We start from the raw sequence: 18,876 nt of genomic DNA, 5'->3' as shown, positions 1-18,876 counted from the left end.
AGGGCGGAGGTCGCGCCAGCTGGCGGCGGCCTTCGGGCGCAGGCGCGTCAGGAGGAGGAGGGGCTCGATCCAGATCGAGGAAGGAGGGAGGCGGATCGGGGAAGTGTGGGGGACCAGGGAAGGGTTTGCGGGGGACTCGGGGTTAGTAGGTGATGGGGGGTGGGCCGGCCCGTTCGAGTGGCTGAGGCCAGCTGGGCCACTTGGCCCAGTGGGGAGGGGGGGCTTTTGTCTCTCTCCTTTTTTCATTGTTTTTCTTTTCTTTTATTTATTTTATCTCTTTTCTGTTTTAGCTTAGTTTCTTTTTTTAAGTCTAGTTTTATAAAAAACTACAAGTAGCACCTAAATTATTATTAGTAGATATGCTACTGCCCCATTAATTTTTGGCCACTAAATGAAGTGGTTTAATATCTTATTAATTGTAAAAAAGCATTTAATTAATTGTTTCGTTGTTGTTTCCATTACATTAGAGCATTTAGCATTTTATAAAAGAGTGGTTTCTCAACCATTATTACATATGAATTATCTGTCACATTTAGAACATTTTAGTTTAGATATTTGAAAACTTTTATTGTTTGACCTTATTTTGAACTAGAATTTCGAATCAGTTTTGAATTAACGCAAGATTAACAATAGTAATCATGGTGATGTGCCATCATTATCATAGGTTCACTGTAGCTTAATTATCCGGGCGTCACAATTCTCCTCCACTACAAGAAATCTTGTCTTGAGATTTTAAGAGGTGGAGTAAGGGGGAACGATCTGGCTATGAAATTCTAATGAGTGTTCTCGGTCTTAGTTGCTCTCCTCGAAGTGGTCGATACATAACGCTGATGTCTTCATACTTCAGCTTGAGGTCATCATGATGAAGTCGTCCTCCTTTCTTCAGAGATTCCCTCGTACTTATGAAAAGATAAGAGGGAAAACTCTATAAGGATGGAATATAAAAAAATTTGAGCATCGAACGGTTAACTCAGGGGAAGAAGCATAAGTATCCCTTGAATTGAAACTTAAGAAGATATCGAGAGCAAAGTAAGATGGTACCATGAGAAGTTTCAAATGGATAGGCAATGGTTCGATGTCTAAAACAACATGTGAAAAGGGTCCAGAGCAACAAGATTGAGTATTGCGTCTGTTACCAGCATGGATCACTAGGACGGTGGCCCGTGAATTACATACGAGGTCACACGCGAGGGATAACTTTGGAAACCGTGGGTGTACAGGAGAGTCAGGTTTCGATCATGTGGAACTGTGGGTTATGGGCCCACCATGTGGGTTAAAAGTAGGAAGGGCGGTAATGTCTTGCACGATCATGTAAGCAAGGCATGTCAGAGGATAGCCTATCAGTTATGTCGGCAACAACATGGTTACCAAGGGCTTGGGACGAAGAGAACCATTTTCCTGCTCGTTGAACGAGGCGGACCAATAGGCAAAGTTCTCATCCATCGGTGGCTACTGGAATGTCATCAACAATAATAACAGGGTCTTGCTGATAGAATTGTAGACCGAGGTGTTTACATAAGTAGGATAATTTTACTGCTTAGATCATATAGACCTCAAGAAAGGTTAAACCAAACAATGGAAAGGAAAAGGTGATCATCAGATTAAACAGAACAATGGAAAGGAAAATGTGCTTAAACATATATTTCAAGGGTATATCTTTCCCAAGGACAAGTAGAGCATGATATCCATGACATGATATAATTGTAGAAAACCCTTTAGGAAAGGAGAGAGAAATTTCGTGGCATTACCCATACAACGATGTCGGGATAATTGATAAAGAAAATATAGCATTTTGAAGATCAGAGTACCACAGACATGCTTCGAGATAGCATTGGCATGGTCTTCAAGCAAAGATGAGACTTTGGATAAAAAGGATCCATCGGAAACAACTTATAGAATAAGTTTTACAATTTCCTCATGGCAGAATGGTTAACCTTGCTAAAAAGGAAGTTATAACAATAGGGCCTCCGGCCAAGTGTGCTAGGCACGACATCACCTTATCGGGTCACATAATAACCATTGTTGTAACTCTTGGAAATATGTTCCTACCATCATATCTGACCGAGATTTAGATTTGATTGGTCTCAGGATAACTCAGACTCAGGACGCCTGAGAAGAAAGGTGCAACACAAATTATCGAGATGACATTGTAAGATTCTCGGGAACTAAACTATGGAAGTGAGTTCTGATACAAGAGTCATCATTAAATCAAGGAGATGATGAGGAGGTGACTGCTGGAGTTGGTGACAACTCATCGAGATATCTAAAAAGATGGATTCTAACAATTATGTGAACAAGGGGATACATTTGTCAGATCAAGTGACATAATGATCTATGCTCGAGGAAAGCATACACAACAGATAATTGGTTGAAAGGTGCACCCGAGATATGGGCTTAGGTATCATGATCAAGGTTACAATGGTGATTCGATAGCTAATGGTATAAGAATGAAATATCGACCATTAACTTCAACGCAATAGGGTCGCTAGAAGTTTTGAATTCGTACATCCAAGTTCAATTGTCGGTTTTTTTGGTTGGAAATGACATGGGGACCAAGAAGGAATGGTGATGGTGAGAAGTATCACTTATATCAAGAATTTTCAAGAGGTGGTAAAATTCCCACGACATTCTTGACATAAAAGGTGGTAATATTCCAAGGTTAAGAGGAAAAAATGCGGGATAGCAAGGAACTCAAGGCATAACATAAAACACGAACAAGCTTGTGTTGGAGGGAAGCAATAAAGTGGTCGATGATAACACAAATCATCAAGGGCAAGGATGGAATTTCTCATCATGAATTTGATTGATATCTGGAAGAGCTCATAAGGTTGATGATGATCACCGCACATTTGTCGAGAGATTTCATGAAGATGAAATCGATCAGCGACGACATCAAGTCAAAGGAATGATGAAGTGAAGGGTTATTGGAACAACGAGTATGACACAAACTCAAAATCAAGCTTGCTGTTCAGGGTGAAATGATATGACGAGGAAAATCGACGTAAGCTTAGCTCATCGTCGAAAGTGCTGCTCCAAGAATAAGGACCACGTAGCACAGTTAAAATGATCACGACAATGATATAGCCAAACAGGCTAGGAATGGCGTGATCGGGTACAAACTCATACTCAAAGAAGATTACTAAGAGTTGTTGCATCATAGTGCGGACTTGATTCAGTTATCAATGTCTTTGAGTGTTTAATAACTTAGAGCCCATGAAAATTTGTAACCAGTGAGAATGTAGTACTTAATGAAGAACTCATAAGAAGTTATGTAGTTCCAAGATAATCTCGAGATACCAGGGGGGTAATACTCGACGACAGATCAAACTAGAGGTGGGACTAGGGTATTGCTCTGCAGAAGATAAGTGCTTAAACTTGCACGAGAAATGTTATGCAAAGGAGAACATGGTCAGAGCCACGATTGCAAAGGACCAAACATATATACCAGATAAACTTATAACAAGGGGATTAGCATTATCACAAGAAGCTTCCATGATAAGTTCCACATCGGGTCCATGGGCATGAACACAAAGTTCAAGGTCGACTCCCACTTTTCCAATGCGTAACCTTTCATCCACTCCCTGTTTTGAAAATGGCGTTAGTGTCGAAAGTTTTACCTGGCGAAATACAAGATGAGTATGGCCCATGAAATCTTTCGGGTTCACATGGATTTATGGAAGGCATAGGTTCAACCCATCGGGGCATCATGGAAACATAAACCACAAGCTTGAATAGTAAATATCACGAGCTCGAAAGCAGAGCATGGTTGGCCAATCAAGGAATAGGATTTACCAATGGCATTATGTATCAGGGAAAGAACTTCCAAAGTGATTGAATATGAAGGACGTTGTCGGATAAAATAGAACAAAGGATTCGATGGTCCACAAGGGATCTGATGTGAGCATCGGTACCCAACCAGAGGGAGAAAGAATGCAAGGAGATCAGATTATAGAAACAACTGACTAACTCAAAGTTCAATGCAAAGTAATTATGAATTCCAAGATAAGGGATCAGAAGCAATGCTCTGATTAGGGATGGATAAGTTGAATAGACTTAGGGGCACAATCGATGGCAAAATTTGATTGGTCGAGATCCAGCTCATGTTCAAAATGACGTCCGAGCCGGAAGTATGAATTCTAGGATCTGGTTGAGGATTGTGAGCATTCGCACTTATTGAATCGGTGAGCTCCAAAATGATAGTGGCAAAGGATGCCAATAAGATTACTATACTTATGGGATTAACCATAATGCAATCAAGCAAGAATTTCAAGAGCAATAAGCTGCTGAGAATTTTCGGAAGATGAAATAGTATTTCGAAGACTTTGGTGCAACACATGAACAATTGGGGAGAAGCAAATCCTCGGTGTATGTGAGGATTAATTTGTAGGTGTATTCAGGTGACAAGTAAGGGCAAGGCAGTAGGCACAAGGATTCTCGAAACAACAACGAGTATTTTGGGGTATCTTGTAATAACAAGAGCAACTGGGGACTAAGGTAAGAATGGCAGTGCATGTAGTTATCTATAGGGGTTAATGGTGGAAGGGAATTGTAAACGCAATGAGCACAAGTTCGTGGGATAACTTCGGAGAGTATCTTCTGAATCTTCTGGTGCAGTAGGTGACCATTTGTAATAAGGGGCTCTCTGGGAGGATGTAATTACGAGAACCTAGAGTTAGAGTAGGCAAAATCTTTTAACCCGAATAGAAGAGAGATCAGAGTCCCAGAGTATAGATGAGGACTAAAATATCCTAATACCACCCAAATGGCAACGTGGGCCCGTAAGACACACAACCATGTTAGTAAAAGTTTTGCAATGTCTAGACTCGACTTCGGCCAAGGAGTGTGGAAGGGGGATTCCTATAGGAAGTCGGCTTAGATACCAACTTGTGACTCCCCCAATTCAATCGTACACTAATCATACACGCAAATGCGTACGATCAAGATCAAGGATTCACGGGAAGATATCACAACACAACTCTAGACAGAAATTAAGATAATACAAGCTTTATATTATAAGCAGGGGACTCGAGTGCTCGAATACAAGAGCTCGATCATAGACGAGTCAGCGGAAGCAACAATATGGGAGTACAGACATAAGTTAAACAAGTTTGCTTTAAGAAGGCTAGCACAAACTGGGATGCAAATCGAAAGAGGCGTATGCCTCCTGCCTGGGATCCTCCTAAGCTACTCCTGGTTGTCGTCAACGGCCGGCACGTAGTAGTGGGCCCCTCTAGAGTAGTTGGAGTCGTCATCGACGGTGGCGTCTGGCTCCTGGACTCCAACATCTGGTCGCAGCAATCGGGTATAGAAAGAGAGAAAAGGGGGAGCAAAGCAACCGTGAGTAGCCATCCAAAGTACTCGCAATCAAGGAGCTACACTACATATGTATGCATTGGTATCAAATGGAAAAGGGGTAACATATGTGGACTGAACTACAGAATGCCAGAATAAGAGGGGGATAGCTAGTCCTTTCGAAGACTACGCTTCTGGTAACCTCTATCTTGCAGCAGGAGAAGAGAGTAGATGGTAAGTTCACCAAGTAACATCGCATAGCATAATCCTAACCGATGATCCTCCCCTCATCGTCCTGCGAGAGAGCGATCACTGGTTGTATCTGGCACTTGGAAGGGTGTGTTTTATTAAGTATCCGGTTCTAGTTGTCATAAGGTCAAGGTACAACTCCAAGTCGTCCTGTTACCGAAGATCACGGATATTCGAACAGATTAATTTCCCTGCAGGGGTGCACCACATTTCCCAACACGCTCGATCCCCTTTGTCCGGACACACTTTTCTAGGTCATGCCCGGCCTGGGAAGATCAACAGGTCGCAGCCCTACCTAGGCACAACGGAGAGGTCAGCATGCTGGTCTAAATGCTATGGCGCGGGGGTCTAGGCCCATCACACATTGCACACTTGCATGTTGCGTACGCGGCCGGAAGCAGAACTAGCCCCCTTAATACAAGAGCAGGCTTACGGTCCAATCTGGCGCGCGCCGCTCAGCCGCTGACGTCACGGAGGCTTCGGCTGATACCACGACGTCGAGTGCCCATAACTGTCCCTGCGTAGATGGTTAGTGCGTATAGGCCAGTGGCCAGACTCAGATCAAATACCAAGATCTCATTAAATGTTTTATCTTGAAATAACTGCGAACGCCGACCAGGGCCAGGCCCACCTCTCTCCTAGGTGGTCTCAACCTTCCCTATCGCTTCGCCACAAAGATCCACAGAGAGGGCCATCGGGAAAGTTTGTCCTTCCAGCCCCCAATTCGTGAATCAACCGCGGGTACTCCTCTAGCCAACCCGACTTTAGTCATCACATGTATCATGTATAAAGTATATAGTATATACTCGTGATCACCTCCCGAGTGATCACGGCCCGATAGTATAGCATGGCAGACAGACAAGAATGTAGGGCCACTGATGATAAACTAGCATCCTATACTAAGCATTAGGATTGCAGGTAAAGGTAACAACAGTAGTAGCAAGGATAGGCTATGCATCAGGATAGGATTAACGGAAAGCAGTAACATGCTACACTACTCTAATGCAAGAAAAAGAGAGAAGAGTAGGCGATATCTGGTGATCAAAGGGGGGGCTTGCCTGGTTTCTCTAGCAAGAAGGAGGGGTCATCTTCGATGTAGTCGAACGCACGGACATCGGCAGTGGTCTCGGAGTCTACCGGAAAGGAGTAACGGAGGGGGAACACAATAAATAATAGAGCAATCAAATGTAACACAAAGCAAGACGCGACAATACGTGGTGCTAGGGGTGACCTAACGTAGGGATAGGCGATACCAGCGAAGGGGGTGAAATATCTGGGAAAGTATTCCCGATGTTTCGCGTCTTCGGGCAGATCAATCGGAGGGGGAAAGCTGCGTGTTCACTATGCTAGGGATGTGTGATGGACGAACGGGATGGGTGTCCGGATTCATCTCGTCGTTCTGAGCAACTTTCATGTACAAAGTTTTTCCATCCGAGCTACGGTTTATTTTATATTAATTTTCAAAGTTTTAACGAATTTTATGAATTTATTTTAATTCGAAATTAAATATTAAATTGCTAGGGGTACCCAGCATAGTGTACACAAAAATGTACATTGGCTGACATGTGGGACCAGGGGACCTAGTTGACCCAGTCAACTGTTGACCGGTCAACGGTGTGAACAGTGCACGCGAGACCCACCTGTCATTCTCTCTAGTAATTTCAACACTGATTTAACATTTATACTAAGCAGTGGACCCCATTGTCATTGATACAATAGGGTAATTAGCATGGGGCTTAGATTTTAATTACATTTTGTTAGCCCCTAAACTAATCTTAACATCACACACATGCACACCTACGCAGGACACACGCACACCGTATGCACGCACGCACGCATGGCCGCTCGGCCATGGCCAATGCCATTGACAACAATAGCAACAACTGGTGGGAGGAAACCGGCGTGCGGCGAGCAGCGCCGGGGTGGAGCTCTGGTGGGCACCAGCGATGGATGCGGGAGGAGGCGCGCGAGCAAGATGGCTACAGGGGATCGGACGACAGCGGTGGAGTAGGGGCTTGCGAGCGAGCAGGGAGAAGGGGCGCGGAGTGTTGAGCACGGCGGCTGGAGGTGGCGATGAGCGGGCGAAGGCGCAGCGCAGGTTGACAGAGTAGCGGGTTGCGTCAGCATGCGGGCGCGCGCATGAGGCCCTGGAAGGGGCGACCCGAGCCGAGGCAGGACGGGCGAGGCAAGCACACGCATAGGCAGGGGCGTGCGTGGACGGACAGAGCTCAGGAACGGCGGCTATGGTGAGGGATTTGAAGGGAAACAACGGGGAACATACCTGGCTCACAGGCAGGAGGTCGACGGCGAGCTCGACACGGCCGGGGAGGCACCAGGACGACGGGTTGATGGCGATGACCGGTGGGGCAGGAGAAGGCCTACGGGCATGAGCGCGCTCACCGGGGCATGGCCACAACTTGGCCAGGGGGATGGGGAAGGCTGGCGCCGGCCAGCGGCGGCGCGAGGGCGGAGGTCGCGCCAGCTGGCGCCGGCCTTCGGGCACTGGCGCGTCAGGAGGAGGAGGGGCTCGATCCAGATCGGGGAAGGAGGGAGGTGGATCGGGGAAGTCTGGGGGACCGGGCTAGGGTTTGCGGGGGACTCGGGGTTAGTAGGTGATGGGTGGTGGGCCAGCCCGTTCGAGCGGCTGAGGCCAGCTGGGCCAGTTGGCCCAGTGTGGGAAGGGGGGGGGGGCTTTTGTCTCTCTACTTTTTTCAATGTTATTCTTTACTTTTATTTATTTTATCTCTTTTCTATTTTAGCTTAGTTTCTTTTTTTAAATCTAGTTTTATAAAAACTACAACTAGCACCTAAATTAGTATTAGTAGATATTCTACTGCCCCATTAATTTTTGGCCACTAAATGAAGTGGTTTAATATCTTATTAATTGTAAAAAAGCATTTAATTAATTTTTGCTGTTGTTTCCATTACATTAGAGCATTTAGCATTTTATAAAAGAGTGGTTTCTCAACCATTATTATATATGAATTATCTGTCACATTTAGAACATTTTAGTTTAGATATTTGAAAACTTTTATTGTTTGGCCTTATTTTGAACTAGAATTTCGAATCAGTTTTGAACTAACGCAAGATTAACAATAGTAATCATGGTGACGTGGCATCATTATCAGCGGTTCACTTTAGCTTAATTATCCGGGCGTCACACTGGTGCACCCCTGAATCGTTCACCTGTCGCTATTCATTTGTTCCGGATTGTTGAAGATATCTCAGAAGATTCGTGTTTCCACTCTTAATCGGTTCAAGCTATTTTGAAGTTGTTATCTCATTCAAGCCATTTAATTCAACCGGTGCAATCTCTCTTTCGAGCAACCATTTCAATGGTGTTTCTTTTGAGTGGGCCTTAACCCATAGGTCTTTTCCCAGGATCTTACCTGACTCTTCTATTGTCTCGGAGCTATTCTCAAATATTCTAAGGTTTGACGTAAGAATGAGTTATCATTAGTCAAATGTCTTTCACCAAGGTCTTCCAAATTCTTCGCCGTTGGCTAAACCTTTAAATTCGTCATCCCGGAGTATCTCAACATTTCATGGTGGTGTTTCTTGTCATCATTCTCGGATTTTGAAGACCAAAGAATAGTGTTTCCTCTAAACCTTCGTCCGTTCTCTCAGAGATTCATGGTTCTAGCTTGATGCCATCCTCTCATAATTGTTTTCGGTTGTGACAATTCTTTTCATCCTTCCGGAGCAATTCAAGAGTCTTTGTAGTTCGATTTTCCAGAGCCCATCATCTCAGATTTATTCATTCTCAGCTTTCAGCTCTCATTCTCCAAATCTTACCGGTGCATCATTCACGTATCCTCTAATTAGTTCTTGATCTCTTCATTCACTTGTATCTAAATACCCTCAAGTATCTTCATTCATTATTCATATTCTGCCCGGTGAATTGTGCCTGTGCTACGTTCATTTTAATTCTTACGGTGGTTCGTTCAAGATCTCTCTTCCTTGTTTATCATATCAATTCGTTCGTTGTTTCAATCCTACCGGTGGATCCATCAAGACCTTATTCAAGTCTGCGATATATATCTCTTAAATCCATTTCTACGAGAATAAGTAGTATGCCAAATCCATTTGCTTGTCATAAATTTAATTGATGAAGGATACGCATGACATAATTTTTATTCTTGTTTCATCCAAGTGATGGATCCATTCTTCCGGAGTGTGTTCCCGATGAGTAAATTGTCGTTTTCAATTGTTTCATCTTTTCTTTCCTGGAGTTCCAGGTTTCCACTTTATCTCGTCGCAAAGCTCCATCCAATCATTGCAAGGCTTCAATCTTATTCTTTTCATCCTTCACTTCTTTGGATCATTCTTTTATTACCGGAGTTCTTCATGGAGGTTCTAGATGGTGGTTCATCAAGGATTTTAATTCCTTCTCGAAGTGCTCATCAAGATTCTTTTCATAGGAGCTCAAGTATTCTTCATCTTGCATTCCGAAGTGTAGTTCTTCCTATTTTATCTTTTGAGGTGGTGTTATGTCATTTTGGATGATTTCCCTTCGTGTTTCATGATTCAGAAGTTATCAAGAATGAGGTAGTTTAAATCCATTAATCTCTTCATTGGAGTTATCTTGGGTTATATTTCACCTAGAGCTTTCCCTAAGGATTCTTGCTATTTATGTGCTTATGAATGACCCAAGTTCTTCTTTTATCCTCCCGGTGAAATAAGTTTCTCGTCTGCTTGTTCATATGAATCCAATCTTTTGTTTCTGTAGTGGCCGAATTTCGCCTCAATTTTGAGAAGTTTTCCATAAGCCCACTACCAGTTTATTCGTTTCATTGTTGGTTTTCCAACAACTTCGTTATATCTTTCTTGGAAGGGTGCTTCTAAGCTCACTCATGGCAGAAGTTGGCATTTTCTTCTCCATTCTTATTACAATGATCGATATTCTATTCTTTCTCCCGGAGGCTTCGTGATGTTCCTCTTTTCATTCATCATCTCGAATGGTGAGGATCGTATTCTTTTCGTGCCTATACATTCAACCGGAGTATCGTGTTCTGCATTCAAGTTCCCTTATCTTATCAAGTTTTGCCTCCATTCTCAACCGGAGTGCTGTCCGAATTTGTTCTTCCTCGTTCATCTTTTCTAACGGAGTGTTTTCAACTTCGTTCATCTTCGTTGTACTCTTTTCTTGAAATGGTTTAACCTTTCAAGGTTCTTGGTTTCACTCGTTTGTCAAAGAAGCAACTTAGTTTTACCTCTTATCTTCCTCTTCCTTTTCCCTCTAGTGACATGCTAGATCTCGGGACGAGATCCTCTCGTAGTGGTGGAGTGTTGTAACACCCCGGATACAACTTTCCATATTTGTAACTCCGACTCTTTCCTTTTCCGGAGATGCGATATGAGTTTCCCTTCGTGGTTGGGTTTTGTATTCGTTTTGCATTTTGTCCATGTCATGCATTTCATATCATGTCATAATGTGCATTGCATTTGCATACATGTTCGTCCCATGCATCCGAGCATTTTCCCCGTTGTCCGTTTTGCAATCCGACACTACTACGTCCTCCGGCGCCCTCTTTTGTCTCTTTTCATATGAGGGTGCTAAACGTTCTTGGATTGGACCGAGATTTGCCAAGCGGCCTTCGTACACCACCGGTAGACCGCATGTCAAGTTTCGTTCCATTTGGAGTCCGTTCGATACTCCAATGGTTAACCGGGGAACCGTAAAGGCCTCGCGTGTGTTGCAGCCCAACACCCCTTCCATGTGGCCCAACAACCCATCCAACCCCCCCCCCCATCCCCTCGGTCGTTCGATCACGATCGCGTGGCCGAAAACCGCACCTCATTTGGACTCTCCTAGCTCCCTCTACCTATATAAACACCTCCCCTTCCTCTTTTTCGCGCAGTACCAACCCTAGACCCTCCTCCACCGTGCTACCGGACATGCCCACACCGCACCGGACATGTCCACCGCCGCCTCCACGCTGCCCGGCCAATCCGGAGCCGCCACCTCAGCATCGCCACCTTCCTCCTCCACTCGCGCGCCACCACATGTTGCCGCCGCCCTCCTCCACCCCGCGGCCCGTTGAGCCCATCCGAGGCCCGCCCAGGCCCGGATCTCCGCCGTCGCGGCCCGCGAGCACCCGCGCCTCGCCGCCCGTTCGCTGATGCCATCCACCGCCTCGCCAGCGCCGCACCATGCCTCGCCGCACCTCCGTGTCGCCTCTCTCTTTGACCTCGCCGGAGCAGGAGCTCCTCGGCCTCCTCGACGTTCCATCGTCGGTCGGCAAGTCACTGGACCCTACCACCCATTGCGCCTCTACTTCTGTACCCTGCAGCCTCCTATGTCGCCGGTGACCTGGCGCCCGGACGCTACCCTACGCCGGCTTCGCCTCACTGCTCCTCCCTCGGTGCTCCGCTCCGACTCCGGTGGATCCCGGACCCGTGCCGCGCTACCGTGCTCCTTCGTTGTCGTTCGCCCGTCCCGCGCGCCTCGGGTGCCTCGCCGGAGCTGCGCCAGGGGCCGCCGCCGTCGACCTGCCCCGCGGTCGGGGACGACCCCGATGCCACGTGGGCCCCGTGGTCCGGCCCAGATCCGCCGGCCCGCCTTGCCTCTTTCCAGATGGGCCGAGCCCATGGTGAGCTCCCCGCCTAAGTCACGCCCGGTGCAATTTTCACTATTTCGCGCTCATCATTTTTTTCCGTAACTGCAAAGTCCCAGATCTGTGCAATTTTATGCCTCTGTTCATCATGCCATAACTTTGTGCTCGGTGGTCCATTTTGTGCATATGATGTATCAAAGTGTTCATCAAGTTGTGCTCTTCATTTTGTTCCATTTCACCATGCTTGTTTGAGTCCATCTTGATGCCTAAATGACTGTTGCAAGAGTGCTATAAAATGTTAGGTGATGATTCTTAACAGATCTTCAGCATTTGTCATTTTGCCATGATTATTGTGTGCTGCATATGGGCATGAGCTCTACATGTGTTTTGGGCTATGCCATGCCATCTTTACAGGGGTGTATACCATGTATTTTTGTGATCAATTTGGTGACTAGCACAAGCATGTAGAGTAGCTCTCGTGATATTGCTGATTTCAGAGACTTAGAATTTCACTAAGTCTTTGCTCTGCTGTTATTTTTATGCCATGTATTCATGTTGCTACAGAGAGATCCATGCTTCTTTTGAGTATGTTCAGTAAGGATAATTTGGACATATGGTTGTGCTATATCCATCCATGCCCCTATTTGCATTTATGGAGTTCCCTAGCATGACTCAATCTTGCTCTACTTTTGCTATAAAATGTTCCTGGCAGATTGTTTACATGTTAACCAATTTTGCCAAGGTTGTTGTAGTTGATCCATGCATGCTATGAGTTTGTTCTTTCTTTGGTTAGCTTCATGGTCATGTATTCTTGCTGGTAGTATGCTTAGCTTGTCATGCAATGCCTTGTGTTGAGTGCATCGAGCTTGCAAACATGCCTTCATAATTCTGTTGATGCCATGTCCAGTTTGCTGCTAAGTTTGTGATGCTGATATGTTTTGCCCTTTTGCCATGCTTGTTTGAACCTGCTCCTGTCTGATTTAGCCATAGCTCAGTGTTCATCTTTTGTCAAGCATCTTGAGTAGATCACTGCCATGTGCTTTGTTGCAATGTTAGAATGTACTAGCTTAGTTTCTTGTTGCATTTTAGATTACATCATGCTGTTAATCGCAGTATTGTGACATTCTTGTTTTGCTCGCCATTTGCAAACCGTGCATCCAATTCCGGTGATCTTCATATCGATTTCGACCGAAATAAACTCATCTTTCCAGCGGCGCACTTTGTTTATCAAGTTGAGGCCTGGTTCAATCTGTTCCTTCCATAGCACGCATATGCATTGCATATCACATCCCGCATGTCATGTCATGTTTTGCATCATGTTGCTTGCGCATTGAACTGTGGTTGATTGTGGTTTCATTTGCTTGTGTTCTTGCCTTGGGTAGAGCCGGGAGACGAGTTCGTGATCGAGGAACCCGTTGAGTATGCTTACGAGGATCAAGCTTACGTCAACTCGGAGAACTTTGCAGGCAAGATGACCATATCCTTGAAATCACTTCTATCTTTGCTTGCTAGTTGTTCAATCTGTTGCTATGTCGCGATACCTACCACTTGCCATATCATGCCTCCCATATTGCCATGTCAAGCCTCTAACCCACCTTGCCTAGCAAACCGTTGTTTGGCTATGTTACCGCTTTGCTCAGCCCCTCTTATAGCGTTGCTAGTTGTAGGTGAAGATGAAGTTTGTTCCATGTTGGGACATGGATATGTTGGGATATCACAATATCTCTTATTTAATTAATGCATCTATATACTTGGTAAAGGGTGGAAGGCTCGGCCTTATGCCTAGTGTTTTGTTCCACTCTTGCCGCCCTAGTTTCCGTCATACCGGTGTTATGTTCCTTGATTTGGCGTTCCTTACGCGGTTGGCTTATAATGGGAACCCCTTGACAGTTTGCTTTGAATAAAACTCCTCGAGCAAGGCCCAACCTTGGTTTTACCAGTTGCCACCTAAGCCTTTTTCCCTTGGGTTCTGCAGACTCAAGGGTCATCTTTATTTTAAACCCCCGGGCCAGTGCTCCTCTGAGTGTTGGTCCAAACTAGAGCACCGTGCAAGGTTGTCCCTTGGCAACTTGGGTTACGTTGGCTCCTGTATGCTTAGCTTATCCGGTGTGCCCTGAGAATGAGATATGTGCAGCTCCTATCGGGATTTGTCGGCACATCGGGCGGCTTTGCTGGTCTTGTTTTACCATTGTCAAAATGTCTTGTAACCAGGATTCTGAGTCTGATCGGGTCTTCCTGGGAGAAGGAATATCCTTCGTTGACCATGAGAGCTTGTGATGGGCTAAGTTGGGACACCCCTGCAGGGTTTTGAACTTTCGAAAGCCGTGCCTGCGGTTATGGGCAGATGGGAATTTGTTAATATCCGATTGTAGAAAACCTGACACTTAACTTAATTAAAATGCATCAACTGTGTGTGTATCTGTGATGGTCTCTTCTCGGCGGAGCCCGGGAACTGAACACGGTTCTTGTGTTATGTTTGACGTAAGTAGTTTCAGGATCACTTCTTGATCACTTCTAGTTCACGACCGTTCTTTGCTGCTCTTCTCACTCTCATTTGTGTAAGTTAGCCACCATATATGCTAGTGCTTGCTGCAGCTCCCCCTCACTACCCCTTTTTCCTACCTCTTAAACTTAAATAGTCTTGATCGCGATGGTGTGAGATTGGTGAGTCCTCGTGGCTCATAGATACTTCCAAACAGTTGTAGGTGCCGATGATACCAGTGCAGGTGACGCAACCGAGCTCAAGGAGGAGCTCGATGAAGACCTTGGTCTTTGTTTTGTTTTGTTACTTTTTTATCAGTAGTGGAGCCCAGTCGGGGCGATCGGGGATCTAGCATTAGGGGTTGTCTTTCTTTATTTGGTTCTGTAGTCTGACCTTGATTGTATTCTGGATGATGTAATGTTATATTTATGTATTGTGTGAAGTGGCGATTGTAAGCCAACTCTTTATCCCTTCTTATTCAGTACATGGGATGTGTAAAGATTACCCCTCTTGTGACATGCCTACTATGCGGTTATGCCTCTAAGTCGTGCTCCGACACGTGGGAGATATAGCCGCATCGTGGGTGTTACACTTCTTCTATTTGATATTTGCCTGACATTCAAACCTATAACTAACTAATTCTTCTTTATTTCCAAAGAAGAGGTGATATGACAATACGATCTATCAAATTGAAAGCGCAGGTTTACTCCCAAAGGGGGGTGAACGGGAGATTTCTGGAAGTTCTTAAAAGATTAATTTGACGAAGACTAGAGTGAAGAAATAGAAACACAAAGGAGACTAAGTCATCACAGCATCAGAGTACATGCAATCAGGATACATAAGAGTGAAGGACATGCAAACATACAATCATACACACATGAAGAAAATGAACTGGGAAATAAAGGATAGTGTCGGGGATATATCCCGTGTTGTAAGTTAACCCACCGAAAGTATGACTCGGACGGACTTGGTGACTCACTAGTGACCCATTCGGACTTGGTGACTCACTAAGTGAGCCGCCTAGATTTCTCGACTCACTAATGAGCCGGCCAAGCCTGGCGACTCCTGGGTGACCTGGCAGATGGGTCAGATGAAGGACAAGGCCTAAGGCCTAGAAGGTGACTTACAAGAAGAACGGCTCAAGGTATAATGTCCGGTGGGCCTGCTTGAGAAGGAAGGCATAAGGAATATTTCCTTTACAGGGGAAGCAAGGCTAGGATTCCACTTGTAATAGAACAGTCCTAATCCTACTAGGACTCCACATTTAACCCGCCCCTCCAACTTATATAAGGAGGGGTAGGGCACCCCAAGAGGGACAAGTTTTAGACATACAAGTCTAGATGAGACAGACAAGTGAATCGCTCTCGAGGGAGAGGTAGCAAAAGAGCACCCTTGTAAGTATGAGCATCATGATGAATATCAATGAAGCAGGATGTAGGCTTTTACCTCTGTAGTGAGGTGGACAAACCTGGGTAAAACCTCGCATCTCTCATCCCACTCAACCCCTCTGAAGCTACCACGTAGATGTGTTGGCATCACGACTAAGTCCTCACACTAGGACATCTGCTATGACAAAAACCACGACAATCGGAGCCTACCATGGGGCCACACATTGTGGTGTCGTGTTCTTGGAGGAAATTATTTAGGGATCGAGAATGTCGCGATGTGTTGGATGAAGAAAATGAGGCATGGAAGGATCTACCTCGTCGACTAGCAGTTGGAACAGTGTGTACAAGATGTGCTAGATGATGAAAATGAGACCAAGATTGGGATTTGAGGGTCGCATGTTTTACGGCCATGCTGATCCGCTGAGTCCAAGACAAAAGTTTTTTGGTGACGGCAACCTTTAATGTTCCATCAAGTCATAGGCTGATGGACGAGAAATCTATGCTATTGTGATAGAAGCTGTTCCATATGAAAATGACAATCAACAAAGGGTCAAACCACTGCTCACATCTGGTGATCCAAAGTCAATGAAGTCACGGAGACTGACAGGAGTGCGGCATACCATGTGCCTCGCAGACCGTCAGATCACAAGTCAACAAAGAATGCATGTCCCACCGGAGAAGTGTTGTACAAGGGTGCAACAGTTGTCCCATGTTTTCCACTGCTCCATGTTCGCGATTCCTAGACGTCAACTCCTAAGGGAATAAACTATTGCCGTTGCTAGTTTTTCCTGACGTGAAGACTAATTAAGTTCAAAAAAAATACACGATGGGCATCTCCGACTCTTACGTGATCTGAAGACAAAATTGGTTCTTTCCTTTGGTCATCTCCGATTGATACATGCACACAAGGAAACTGATTCAACAAATATGGAAGAATATTACTATGACCGTGTCACAGCCCTAGAATTTGTTTGTCATTAGTTGCATTAAGGCATTCATGCATCATGTTTAAAGTTCATGGAACTTGAACTGGGGATGACAAACCCTAGCACTAAATAAAATGCAATTAGGATCAAAATAAAAATATTTTCAATAAACCCAGAATGCCCTTTAGGAAAGTTCATTATTTTTGTTAGAGGTGAAAACCCCTGCCAACAATGATGCACATATTTCTAGGCCATTCTGGATTTTTGAATTAAATCCTATTGTATTTGACCTTGGGCATTTAAATACTATAAATAATTTAAATGTTCAAATAAATGTTGGAAATTGTTAAGGGTCACTGAAATAATTCAGAAAGCACCCATAATTGTTTCCAGGATTTTATAAAATGATTTGATATTTTTAAATCAAATCAAAACAAACTACAGAAAATAGAAAAACAGAATTAAATAGAAATAAGAGAGAGAGAGCAGAAGATCTACCTGGCGCCTACCTGTGCGGCCTGCTGCAGAAGCCGGCCCAGCCCACCAGGGGCTCCCCTCCTGTCGTCTTCCCCGCGCCAGTAGGCAGCGCGCGTGGCCGACGGGCGCCGACGCTGCCTCGGCCACCTCCTGCTTGCCGCTCTCCTTCCTCGACGCTCTGGACGCCTTCCCCGAGCGCCACGCACCTCCCTGCCTCTCTCCCTCACTCTCCCGCGCTCTCACCCCCTTCCCTGGATCTCTCCCTCTCTCACCCGAGAGTCGCCGCCGACGTCGCTCGCAACCACCGCGGCCACAGCCACTTCCTCGCTCCCTCTCTGCGTACCCGAGCTCAGCCCGGACCCCAAGCCCCTCTACGTCGACCCACCGGAGCCGAAGCTTGCTTGCCGCCGGCCATGTCGCCGCCGTAGCCACCGTTAGCTAGAGCTGCAACCGAGCATGCGGTCGTGCTCAGTGCAACCCCAGGAGGTCGTAACACCCCTCTTTGCCTCCTGTCGTGCTCCCTAACCCCGAAACCCAGTTCACCCGAACGCCGGCGCCGCCGCGAGCTCCATTCCGGCGAACCCCGGCCACCCCCGCACCTCCCGTTGGTCCCCCTAGATGCGCACGGGCACGGGTTACCTCCTGGTGCCCTTGGCGCGTCGATCCGTCGCCTCTGGCGTAACTCCGGCGAGCCACGCCGCTCTGGGTCGTCGCCGTTTTCCAACCGCCGGCGAATCCGACGTGGCCGGTCATTAGGGCCTAACCACCCCGCTAACCCAGGCCTAGGGCCACTGACAGGTGGGCCCTACCGTTTAATTAACCCGGCTAACAATTTAGTTAAGTTAATTAAACTCTGTTAACTCACTGTGCAGCTGACATGTGGGTCCCACAGGTCAGATTTGACCTGGACAACGCCGTTGACTTGCTGACGTCACTGTGAAGTCATGCTGACGCAGTAATAGGTTTTCTGGATTTATTTTTATTCAGGAAATTTCAGAAAATAGCTAAAACTTCAATAAATCATAGAAAATTAACCGTAACTCCAAATGAAATAATTTATATATGAAAAATTATCAGAAAAATTCAAGGAATCCATCTGTACCATTTTCATGCATGTTAGAACAACTTATAGCTGCTGTTTAGCACAAATCAATTAAAGGGCATTTAAATAATCATATATGGAGTTGGAATTTGAATCTTGTATTTAAACCAACTTCATTTAATCTGTTGCTAGTTGCATTAGCTCAAAACACATTCATATTGCCATGTAATAAGCATGCATCATATTGTGCATTGCATTGATTGTATTTCTTCTTTGTTGCCGGTATCTGTTCCCTCCCGGTAGACGATGTAATAAGCATGCATCATATTGACACTGATGAAGACCCAATGTTATCTTCAGAAGTGCCAGGCAAGCAAAACCCCCTTGTTCATTCCGATACAATCCTACTCTCTCGCTCCTGCTCTCTTTTACTGCATTAGGACAACATCGATTCATCTGTTAC

The sequence above is a fragment of the Triticum aestivum genome, chromosome 4A, assembly GCF_018294505.1.
Source record: "Triticum aestivum cultivar Chinese Spring chromosome 4A, IWGSC CS RefSeq v2.1, whole genome shotgun sequence".
NCBI lineage: Eukaryota > Viridiplantae > Streptophyta > Magnoliopsida > Poales > Poaceae > Triticum > Triticum aestivum.
The sequence above is the reverse complement of the archived record's forward strand: the minus strand, read 5'-3'. Positions refer to the sequence as shown.